This window comes from Ochotona curzoniae, unplaced genomic scaffold (assembly GCF_017591425.1).
Source record: "Ochotona curzoniae isolate NIBS_2020 unplaced genomic scaffold, NIBS_Ocur_1.0 contig_1014, whole genome shotgun sequence".
Lineage (NCBI taxonomy): Eukaryota > Metazoa > Chordata > Mammalia > Lagomorpha > Ochotonidae > Ochotona > Ochotona curzoniae.
In genome coordinates, this window is record NW_024464920.1 from 6570358 (window position 1) to 6582744 (window position 12387).

The 12387-nt window shown below is 39.7% G+C and overlaps 1 protein-coding gene and 1 pseudogene across 6 annotated transcripts in view; both read left to right on the top strand.

Moving 5' to 3' along the window:
* Positions 1 to 12387, top strand: part of ANKS1B (ankyrin repeat and sterile alpha motif domain containing 1B) — a 1034668-nt gene that overhangs the window by 545646 nt on the left and 476635 nt on the right. The window lies entirely within an intron of this gene.
* Positions 4901 to 5000, top strand: LOC121164078 (annotated as a pseudogene).

Genomic DNA, 12387 nt, shown 5'->3' on the forward strand with positions numbered 1-12387 from the left:
AAACATCAGTTGGGAACAATTCATATGTCCCATGTGGGTGGCAGGAACCCAACTACGTCATCACTTTGTCACCTGGTCAGTCTTGGCAGGAAGCTGGTCTCAAGAGAACTGAGAATTTAAACCCAAAACCTGCAGTGTGAAATGTAGTACCCTAACCAGCATGTTAACTGCTGGGCCAAACACCTGCTTCTGTTTCCTCATCTATAACTCTATGGTTCCTCTCTTGGCACTGCATTCGCTATGTCCCACAATTTAGGCTTATTGTGTTTTTGTTTTCATTCATCTCTAGTATTTTCTAATTTCCCTTATGGTTTCCTCTTTGATTCATTGTTTGCTTAGAAGTATGTTAGTTGCCACAAATTTGTGAATTTTCTAGTTTTCCTTCTGTCACAATTTTTCTCTGTATTGCCTGTGCTTCTGGGGTCTTTCCTAGAAATCTTTGCCTTGGCCAATGCTTTGCAGTTTCCTAGATCTTTCCTCTATCAACTTGGTGGTGTCAGGGTTTAGAGCATTGATGCACTGTGAGTTTCTCTTTGTATAACGTATAAGATAGGGATCTTATTTCATCCTTCTGCACATGTAGATCCAACTTTGCTGGCAGCATTTGCTGAAAAGAAAAAACAAACTGTTCTTTCTCCAAGGACTGATTTCAGGGCATTGTCAGAGATTTGTTGGCTGTACATCTATACATGTTTTTCTGGGGTTTCTATCCTGTATAAAGGCAAATATTACCATAAACTTCTCTTTTAACATCATTTTTGTTGTGTCATCCCATGAGCTTTGATATGTGTATTGTGATCTTCATTCATTTCGAGAAATTTTTCAATTTCCACTTTGAATCCCTTTATGAACTGCTGTCCATTCCAGACCATATTATTCAGTCTCCATGTGTTTGCGTGTTTTCTACTTTCCTAAGTTGTTGATTTCCAGCTTTATTCCATGTAGTATCAGTTCAGCTTGTTTGGGTTTGTTGAGACTTGCTTTATGGCTTAATATAGGGTCTATTCTACAAAAGTTCCATGGACTGATATAAAGAACACATATTCTGCAGCTGAGAGGTAAAATGTTCTTTAGATACCAGTTAGGTCCATTTGGTTCATAGTGTAAATTATGTGTTGAAATTTTGCTGATTTGTTTTCTGATTGATCTGTCCCTTAATGAAACTGGGGCACATCAGTCCGCAATGGAGTCTACGTTTCATTTTAGATCCGTTAACATTTGTCTTAAATAGTCAGGTACCCTGACATTGGGTGCATATAAATAGCCCATACACATATGGGCTTAATCATGAAATAAGGTCATTGTTTGTTTCTTTTAACGATATTTTACTAGAAGTCTGTTTTGTGTGATATTACAATGGTTACACTTACTCATTTTTGTTTTCTATTAGCATAGAATATTTTTTTTCATCGTTTCATATGGACAATATGTGTGTCTTTGTGAGGCATATTTCTTGTGGAAAAAAAATTAAATACATCTTATTTGTGTTGTCATTAAGATTTATTTATTTTTAACGGAAAGGCAGATTTGTAGAGAGGAGACAAAGAGAAAAAGATCGTCCATCCTCTGGTTCACTCCCCAAGTGGTTGCAGCAACCAGAGCTGAACCAATCCAAAGTCAGGAGCCTCTTCCTGGTCTCTCGAACAAGCGCCGGGACCCACAGCTTTGGGCCATCCTCCACTGCTTTCCCAGGCCACAAGCAGGAAGCTTGACAGGAAATGGAGCAGCCAGGATATGAATGGGCACCCATGTGGGATCTTGGTGAATGCAGGGTGAGGACTTTAGCCATTAAGCTACTGTGCCAGGACCACAGGTTATTATTGGTAAATAATGATTTGGGCCTGCCGTTTCCCCGTAAATATTCCTATTGTTTTCTTTAAATTTCCTTTGTACTGTTACGCTGTCTCTCTAGTTTGCTCTCTTGCTCTTTCTCCTCCCTCTCTCTTCCTATTTTTAGAAAAAGCAGGGAGAGGGAGAGGTTTGGAGAGGCGAAGAACAGACACAGAGCTATGCCCCATCTGTTGATTCACTCCTCAATGTCTGTATCAACTGGAGCTGCAAGCAGAGATCCGTGTCTCCCACCTATGTGGCAGGGATCTCTGTCTGCTGCCTCCCAGGACACAGGGTTATAGGAAGTTAGAGCCAGATCTCCAACCCAGGCCCTCTAGCAGGGGATGTGAGGGTCCCAGACACAATGCCAGCTACTACGCCAAATGACTGCCCCTAAATTTAAATATTAACATTGTGTACATGTATGAACGAATAGTTTTGAATATATTTACTGCTTAAATTATGTAGAAAATAAAATGTAGTGCTACAATTTAAAGTTACAACAGCATTAGCTTTTAGATTAATACTTTTTAAAATGCTGACCTCTTAAATATTGTAGATAATATAAAGTGAAGTTACACATATTGTTCCAGTAATTCTAAAGTTTACAATTGCATTTGCTGAAGTCTTTAATTCCTTGTACAGCTTCAAGTTAGTGCCTGATACTCTTATTTTACTCTGTGTGCCCCCTTTACTATTTCTAACAGATCAGGCATAGTTGTAACAAACGCCCTTGTTTCTTTATTTGTATAAATGTTTATTTATTCACTTGCAAGTCAGTTATGGGGCCAGGGAGAGAGAGAGTGAGAGACCAGTTTTCCATCCACTGGTTCGTTCCCCAGCCATAGCAGCCAGGGCTGGGCCAAGAAGAAGCTGGGAGATTGGAGCTCTACATGTGTCTGCCGTGTAGGTGACCATCTTTGGCTGTCTTCCCAGGAATGTTGTCAGGGAGCTGAATGGAGATAAGGGCAGCTGGAACCCACAGGTGCTCACAGCATCACAAGTGGCAGCTTGTGATCTGGTTAGTATGCACAATTCCAGCCCCTTGTGTCTTTTCTTTTTAACCTTAGAATGTTTCTCTCACTTTGGAAGGATAGGGTTCCCAGATAGAGAGTTCTTAATTTTTTTTGTTTCTCTGACTCTTTGAATCTATTATCCTGACGTCTTCTGTGACCCAGAGTTTCTTCATGAGAACTCTGTTGATCATTATGTTGAGGAAACCTTACGTGCAAAGAGTTGCTTATGTCTTGGTTCTTATAAGATTCTCTTTGTCTTATAACTGGTTGTAGTGTATCTCAGTGTGGATTTGAGTTTGTACTAGTTGGGGTTTCTTAGCCCATTCATCACTGTCACTTTATAGATTTGAATAATTTTGTCCATTATAGCTTCAAATATTCCCTTTGCTTTCTCTCTTTTCATTCTGAAACTCCCACAATACACACATGGGTACACTTGATGCCAGGCCATGTGACCCTTATGTTCCATTTGCTTTTTCTTCTATTTTCTCTAATTCCCATTACCCTCTATTCAAGTCCACTGATTCTATTATTTGCCAGTTCCAATTTGCTTTTAAATTCTTTCAAGGTAACTTTTCATTTCAGTTATTGTGTTTTTCTACCCCCAAAATTTATTTTTGGATTCTTTTAAAATTCGTTATCTTTCCTATCAATTTGCCCTATTGTTTATATGTCATATTCTGTACTTTTCCCATTTCTTTCTTTCATTTTATAAGCATCTTTAATTCGATTGCTTTCCAGTCTCTCCTAGTACATTTACCGTCAGACCTTTCTCAGGAGGAGTTTGATGATTTTCATTTTTCCTTTAAAGAAACTGTATTTGCCTGTTTATTTGCACACCTTACCATTTTTTTTTTGAAAACTTAACATTTACATCTAACATCTAACATGGTAATCTGATCATTAGAGTCTCCCCTTTCTTCAAGATTTATTGTTTCTTGTTTGTTTCATTGTTGGCAGTGTTTGGAGATCAGTCAGAGATGTAAACTTAAGGTTGTTTCTGAACTTGGACCCTCTGCTTGGCATGTACAGTGACTTGTTGCACCACATGTACACTTGCTTGTGCTGTTTTTTGAATGTATACTCTGTAATCTCCAGCTCTCAAAGGGGTAGAAAGAGAAAAATGACAGATAAAAGATAGATAGAATGCTAGCCCTATAACTCCCATGGTCATCACTTTAGACAGATGAAGAAGGAACTTATAACAATGGCGAGACATGTAATAAGGTCTGTTGCCTCCTTGCCTAATCAGAAGTAGGAATTAATGACCAGAGTACATATTCTAAGATATTTTTGCTATTGTTTTATTTTGCTTTTAGAAATGCTTCAAGAACAGGTGCATGGGTACATGTCATGGGGTTAAAAGGCAGAGAATGGGTAGCTGCCAATGTGAGAAGAACTGAAATTGGCCATATTTACTAACATACTTAACACCCCCTGCAAGTTTTAAAACTTCTCTAGACTCTAGAGGCACAAAATAATTATGCCGAAAAATTATACCAGATAGATTCTAGCAGCGTAATTTTTTTCTAAGTTGAAAACCAGATTTATGATACTCCCCACTCTGCCATATTCCCAAAAGTATTGCCTGGCTTCTAAAATATTATTCCTCAAACATGAACAAAATGTTCTGAATGCCTTATTTTCAAGTGACTTGTCTATCATATTTCACAAAGATGTAACCTTTGCAGGATGAACGTTGTGGCACAGTGGGTTAAACCCCTGTTTGCAATGTGTTCTTTTGTTTGGTTGGTTTTTGGTTTTTCTTTACATAATACTATGTCGATTCATTGCTTCCAATCTACCATACTGATCATGTACCTGGGAAGGCAGAAGATGATGTCCCAAGATATTTGGGTTCCTGACAACTATGTGAGAGGCCAGGGTGGAGTCCTGGCTCCTGACTTTAGCCTGGTCCATCCAAGGCAATTATAGGCATTTGTAGAGTCAATGAGTGGAAGAAAGGATGTTTCATTTATGATCTCTCTCTCTCCATTACTTTTTCCCCATCTTTCAAATAAATAAATAAGTAATTTTTTTTAAAAAAGTGCTGCTTGCTTTACAGCATATATAATAAAACTGAAATGATACAGAAAAGATTGGCATGGCCCCATTAGGATTGACAGACTAAAAGTGTAACTCTGTAATGCTCATAGGAGCTTTGTGAAATTGGATAACAATTCCATCTCTTACTATATTCATTAAGGGTCATTGTGTACAACTGTAATAGTATCACAATGCAATCTGTTTGAAGGAAGACTTATGAATCTCTGCATCTACAATGTCTGCTTATTATACAAATGATCTCACATTAAGCACTCCCATTGCTAACCCAAGCTTAGAGGATTGTTGACCCAGTTCCTACCAGTCACTTTGAGGTTTTCTCAGGCAAACATCTAAAAGCACAGATTCAATCTACTGTTCTGTAGACGAAAGAGAACACCTGACAATCTGCAGTTTCATGACTGCATATTTTACAGTTAATCTCCCACCCAACACAAACCTTTAATTTGATAAATATCTACTACTGTACCATCTCCGGAGATATGTAACATTTCTAATAAAAAAAAATTCAACTCTTTTCTCCACCCATTACATATTCTGTCTTTCCCTTCAGCATGATCCATCCTTCTTTTTGACCAGTGAGTTTCATCAGGCCCCGTTAGCAGGATCTTTTCATGAATCTCTTCAACAAATAAGTTTTAACCACCTGTTCTTACTAGTAAGTGAATATTGTGAGTGAGTGAATAGTAAGTGCTGGGAGAAAATATTTAACAAATAAGTATTATGCTGTGGCCCTTTTTTCAATAGTTTAATTTTTCTAACTGAACATCAGATATTCAGGCTCTGTGATATTCAAATACTAATTTAAAGAGAAAACTGATCCTAATTTCAGAAATATTTCACTTGGGAAGATAGATACACAGATAATTATGCAGGTGCACATGTAAAAGTTTTCATAGGTTATTAGGGTACCGAAAAGGCTGGAGAAGGAGCAACAAAAAGGGTTTGATGAAGTTGGGGACCCATTAGCTGGATTCAAAGGATGAGAAAATGTAACAAGGTGGGAAGGCTGTAGAATGAAGGGAAGAAGGCAAAGGCATTTGGGGCAGAAGAGATGGTGGAACTGAAGAGAGAGGTGAATGACATGATAAATGGAACTGTTCCATTCAGTTGGACTCCGTCCAGGCATACGGTGCAAGGCAAGAAGTAGTGTGTATCATGCTGGAAAATGAGGCAAAGAGTCTGTGAAACTGAAGATAATGCTTTACCCTTTAAATACATGCATTTAAAACGTATTTAAGGAAATAGCCCCTTTTTCTGGTTTATCAATGGGTTTGTAGTTTTTCTTTTCTTCATCTTAATGTCTGTAAAATCAGGGAACTCAATTTAATTAGTTTATTAAAACACACATGAGGATAAATAACACATAACCATATGTTAAGATATTTTTCCTTGCACTACCTAAGGTGATAACACATATAACTCTGTGTATCTTGGGACTATTCATTTGATAATGAGGAGCTACTGAAGAGTCCTGGAGTGACATGACTAGATTTACACTACAATGAACAATTTCGAAGGAGTGCAGAAAAGGGTTTGAAAAAAGGTGAAGTTAATGTCAAGGAGGCCAGATAGGCCACTCTTCTACTTGCTCAGAAAAGACATTGTAAGGACCTGAATTACAACAGCCCAGAGAGATACTATTTCAAGGATTTGCACATACCAGGTCACAGTGTAGGTGCTAGAAAATCAACAACTAACACAGTTGATGAAATGCTTGCCCTCATAAAAATGTAGATTCTTTTGGAGGAAGAGGAGAACACAGTATAAATTAACAAATATAAGTAATCTGATAAAAATAAAACAGGGAAGTGAAATATTAAAAAGTAACTGGTTAGAGAAGGTAGGAGATATTAGAGAATGATATATTAGATAATATGTTCATTATATAGAGAGAATAATATATTAGTAATATTATGCAAATAATATTAGAGGTAGAAAATATTATAAAGTAACTGGTTGGAGCAGTAAGAGGTCAGTGAGGCTAAGGGCTGGGACAGTGATTTCTTTAAGTTATTTTTCTTTAAGATTTACTTATTTTTACTTGTAAGAATAAGAGACAGACAGGCAGAAAGATCTTCCATCCACTTGTTCACTTCCCAAACCACTGGGAAGGTTAGAGCTGAGCCGATCTGAAGCTGGGAGCCAGGAGCCAAAGCAGTACAGGGACCCAAGGCTTTGGACCATTCTCTGGTGCTTTCCCAGGCCGTAAGCAGGGGATTGCATGGGAAGTGGAGCACCTGGGACTCAAACTGCACTACTAGGGGATATTGATGCCCCAGTAGAGGGATTAGCTCATAATACCACAGGACAAGCCTCATGATTTCTTTAAGTTAGAGATCAATTGGCATTTTTCATTTTATTATTATTATTATTATTATCAATTTAGGATGCAGTTCCATAATCCCTGGGATTTCCCTTATACCCTCCCAGTATGTCCCCCACCCCCACTGAGTTCCCCCATATCATTACAACAATGTAGCTCCTCATAAACAGTCATAAATCTATCATTGCGAGCATGGACAATGGCAGAGAGTCCAGCATCCCATTGTCATTACACATCCAACAGTTTCACTGGGAGTCCATCCTGGATCTAGAAGCAGAGACGCACACAGCACCATATCCTCACATCTGGAGGGTGTGGTGTTGCAGTTACCAGAAACCTCAGTGGCATTTAGACAGCAATGGTCTGCGATCCACTAGTGGCCGGAATTCTGCAAGCAACCAGGTGGGAAGGGGAATTCATTGGGAACCCAGGGAGTGAACCCAGAGAAAGAACTGCCCACCATGCTGGTTTGTTTGATCTGACCAGGACCATGAACAGAGCCACTGATCCCAAATAGGAGGTGCAGGACCAGGGTGGATTTCATAGCCTCCACCCCCAGTAAAGCCAAATCTGGTGCCATCTTGTGTAGGAAGGCAAAAGCTATGGGACAGGACTGTGCATGCACTAAGTTGGGAGCAAACTCACTTCTGGCTCAGTGCATTGCAATGACGTGGCATCCTACAGGTTCCACCCAAATAAGTCTAGGTAGACCCCAGAATTATTGCCAACAGATCAAGAACTCTAGATACCCCTCTGCCATCCGTCTTTCCTCTCCTATTTCCTGGAATGTGCCTTCTCTGCTTCACCCTATCTAATGTTTTTCTGTTTAAATGTATCCTTACCCTATTCCACCATGTTGATCAGAACTGGCATTTTCAAGGCAGTGACATTTGAACTAAAACCTCAATAATGAAAACTAGCAAACAGTGAGTAGGAAAGAGTGAAGCAATTAGATTTTAGTAATATTTAAGAGTGAAAATCAGATGGGTCAAAAGACAGGGTGAGAAGAACTAATCAAGGGTTACCTAATTTTAAAATTATGTCTTCAAATGCCAAAAACATACACTAATGTAAGTGGCCCTCTTTCCAGTTTCACTACAGTCTGCTTTACTTTCACTCTAGTCTCTGTTAATTAGCTTTATCTATGTGTTTCACGTTTGAATATTGTAGCTATCAGTTTATAAAAACTTTACTTTTCATTCTCATTTGATTTAATGCCAAAAGTCCTCATCTGAAAAGCCTTCTTATTTTTATCTCAAATGAAACAATGTCCCACTCAGTTATCAAGTGCACCCTGATATTGCTCCTCTAAAATATGTTTTAAAAAACCATAAACAAAGCTTTTGAAGTGGTGAATTTAAATGAAAATCTGTAACAAGAAAACTGACTCCATCGCAAAGAAATTAATAAATCCCTAAGGATTTCTTTCATGTGATTTTAGACAAAACAAATTCAAGTTTATTTTGAAATTATTGCTTCCTTTGGCAATGTTGGAGACTCTATATTAGACACATTTAATTCTGAGTTGCATAATTTGCTCAATTAATGTCTTTCTTTCATCTACAAACCACAATTTCCCAAATAAGTGTAACCATGAGAATAAAATTTAAAAGAGCAAAATAAAAATAATTTCCTGATATGAACCAACACTACATAGTCTAAACTAATTATCCTCATGGCAAATAATTATTCACTAAATCCAAATCACAATGATACCGTCTGTTCATTTAAGAACTATTACCCACATAAGAATTAGAGGGTTCATTTTTATAAATAACTCAGGAGTTTTCACTTCAATGGGAAGGTGATTCAAAGCAATATAGAATTACTCATGTTTATTAGTAATGCTTTGTGTCAGACCATTAAATAACAAAATAGTAACACCTGATTTTATGTATGGTAAAGTAATAAACAGTGTAAATGTTATTCTCCTCCCTAATTTTATTTTATTCAAAGGACACGGTAATTATCTCAAATAGGATTCCATTTTAGATCATGAAGAATATTTTTAAATTTTAGCCTGTCTTTTGGGAGGAATTTACTTATACATTTCAAAGTCAGAGTTACAGCACAGAGTAAGGGAGAGACACATAAGGGACAGAAATCTTCCGTCACCTGCTGATTCACCCTCCAGAGAGTTAAAATAGCTGGGGTTCAGCCAGGACAAGCCAGGAGCCAGGATCTCCATCCAGGTCTGCCACTCAAGTAACAGGTGCCTACGCGTTTGTGCCATGTTTCACTGCTTTCCCCAGGCCATTGGCAGGGAGCTAGATCGTAAGTGGAGCAGCTGGGGCACAAACCAGCATGTAAATGGTATACTGGTGTCATGGTTGGCCACTTAACCTGCAATGCTGACCCCTTTCTTTCTTGTTAACATTAGTGGTTCAGTGTCTTTGACTCTCATAATCATTAAGTTTGTGCTTTATTTTTTTTTAATTTTTTTTTTTTAATTTTTTTTTTAAAGATTTATTTTTATTATTTTTTCATTGGAAAGGCGGATATACAGAGAGGAGAGACAGAGAGGAAGATCTTCCATCCGATGATTCACTCCCCAAGTGAGCGCAACGGGTCGATACTATGCCGATCCGAAGCCAGGAGCCTCTTCTGGGTCTCCCACGCGGGTGCAGGTTCCCAAAGCCTTGGGCTGTCCTCGACTGCTTTCCCAGGCCACAGGCAGGGAGCTGGAAGGGAAGCGGGGCTGCCGGGATTAGAACCGGCGCCCATATGGGATCCCGGGGCGTGCAAGGCGAGGACCTTTAACCACTTGCGCCACCGCGCCGGGCCCATATTTTTTTTTAATTTTTATACTTATATTTATAAAAGGGGAGAGAGGGAAAGCGTGAAACATCTTACACTGGTTCACTCCTCAAATGTTCATAACACACATGACCACCTTGGTCAGGAATCAGGAACTCCCACATGGGGTCGGAATCTACATTCTTGACCTATCATCCAGTGTCTTCTGGGTGCTTTAATGGGGCATTTTGTTGGGAGCAGAGCAGCCAGGACTCAAAGATACGCTGCAGTATGGGATGCTGGCATCACAAACAACAGCTTAACCCACCACTGGCTTGCTCGCACGTGCTGTCTCTATCTCCTTACTATTCATATAAAAAAGTTAATAAATTTTTTATATTGGTGAACTGTAGAAACAGAATAAACCCTATCTCAGAACAACATTAAAACTCGGAGACTAGGTAGAAAATAGATGTACAGAAATGAGTGATAGGCACCAGTGTTGTGACTCAACAGATTAATCCTCCACCTCCAATATCAGCATCCCAAATGGAAGCCACTTCATGTCCCACTGCTGCACTTCCCATCCAGCTCACTGCTTGTGGCCTGGGAAAGCAGTGGAGGATGGCTCAAATCCATGGGCACCTGTGCCCACCCACTTGAGAGAACCATAAGAGGCTTCCGGTTCCTGGCTTCAGATCAGCTCAGCTCCAGCCACTGCAGCCTTTTGGGGAATGGATAAGCAGATGGAAGGTCTTTGTTGCCTTCTATAGATCTGTCTTTCAAAACAAACAAATAAATAGATTTAAAAAAAAGAAAGGAGTGATAGACATTGAAAACTGATGGGACATGTAAAGATAAAAGAAATGTTCAAATAACGTGTGAAAACCGAGTCATAAGCTTGGTTTGTGGAAGAAGGCATAAAAGAAATGGTGGAAATGAGGCTGTGACAGTGGGCTGTAACATTTGCTGACACAACTCATCCAACCAAAGTAGTCAGCTGACATGGACCTTAAACCTAAGTGTCTCTGCATGGAGAGTTCTTTTTACTGTATTCCAGATACTTTCCTTGTTTCATATGAGTATTCAAAACTTGCTCACACAGTATTGCTCAGTAAATTTGGAAAAAATAGGTATAACTGTGTAAAAAGAACTCTTATTTTTGAAAGCTATATGTCAATTTTTCTCTTTAGAACTGGTAACTAAATTGTGTGTGTGTGTGTGTGTGTGTGTAATTGACAATCAGAGAAGGAGATAAAACAGAGGTCTCATCGTTAGTTTCACTCCCCAAATGTCCACCATGGCTGGAATGAGCTAGGGAGGAAGGCAGGGTTTGGGCTTGTTAGCTTCCTAGTATCTGCACCAGTTAGGATTGGGGTTAGGGTTAGGGTTGGGGTTGGAGTTGGGGTTGGCGTTGGACTCAGGAGCCAGACTAGGAATCAAGCTCAGTGACTTCCATGTGCGTTGCAGGAAGGTTGACTGTGCTGAACACCTGCCCTGCATGTGTTTATTCTAAGGCAGCTGATGGAGACACCTCTGCAAGCACTAATATCAGCCTAATGACTAATATTGGTCATGTCAAAGTAACTCAGCTGTTCTGAACACTACCAGGCTTCAGGCCGAAACACAGCACGAGTGTTTGGAGCTTGAACAAGAGGGACAGGAAGCCCTCAGCTGCTTGTCCTTGTGTGCATCTTGTCCACTTGATTATAAGTAGGAGTGGGAATCTTAGCTGAGGGAAAAATAAACACGTAAGTTCTTAGTTCCATCAACACTTAAAGCATCTGATGATGTCTGTGCATCATGGTCCCCTCTTTTGTGGCTAAGCCCATTTGCAATTTGTGACTCCACTAAGTCTGTGCTGCCTGACCTGGAGCTTTAAATTGCTAGAGACAAAGATAACGGTAATAAAATGACACACAGTTTTGTAGTTGCATAATGTCTGTATCATGTCAAATGACTGTAACAGCCATGAGTAGGTTAGAATGAAGGCCAGGAGCCAGCAGCCCAGAACTAAGCCAGGTCTCCTACCTTAAGTGGCAGGAACCATTATATTTGAGCCTGCTGTGTCCCTAGAGTACACATAAGCAGAAATGTGTATCAGAAGCAGAAGGGGGCTCTTCCCAGACATCCCTGTGAGAACGTCATTTTTAATCCCTACCTGGCAATCCTCATGTGCTATTTTGATGCTCAGAGAAGTCAGGGCAACTGGAAGTTCACTTATTTCCTGAAGATGAATTCCCAAAGTGCCTTGCTGGGCGATCAGACAGCATAGGTTCCACGTGGATGCAGCAGATCTGCACATTCCTCTCAAGGAAGGTTGTGCTACTAAGGGGCAAGAGGTGGACCTGTGCAGGGCTTTCAAGGCATCTAGGAAACCACCTGGCTAAGCTCCGGCCACCTGTCTGCAGCAGA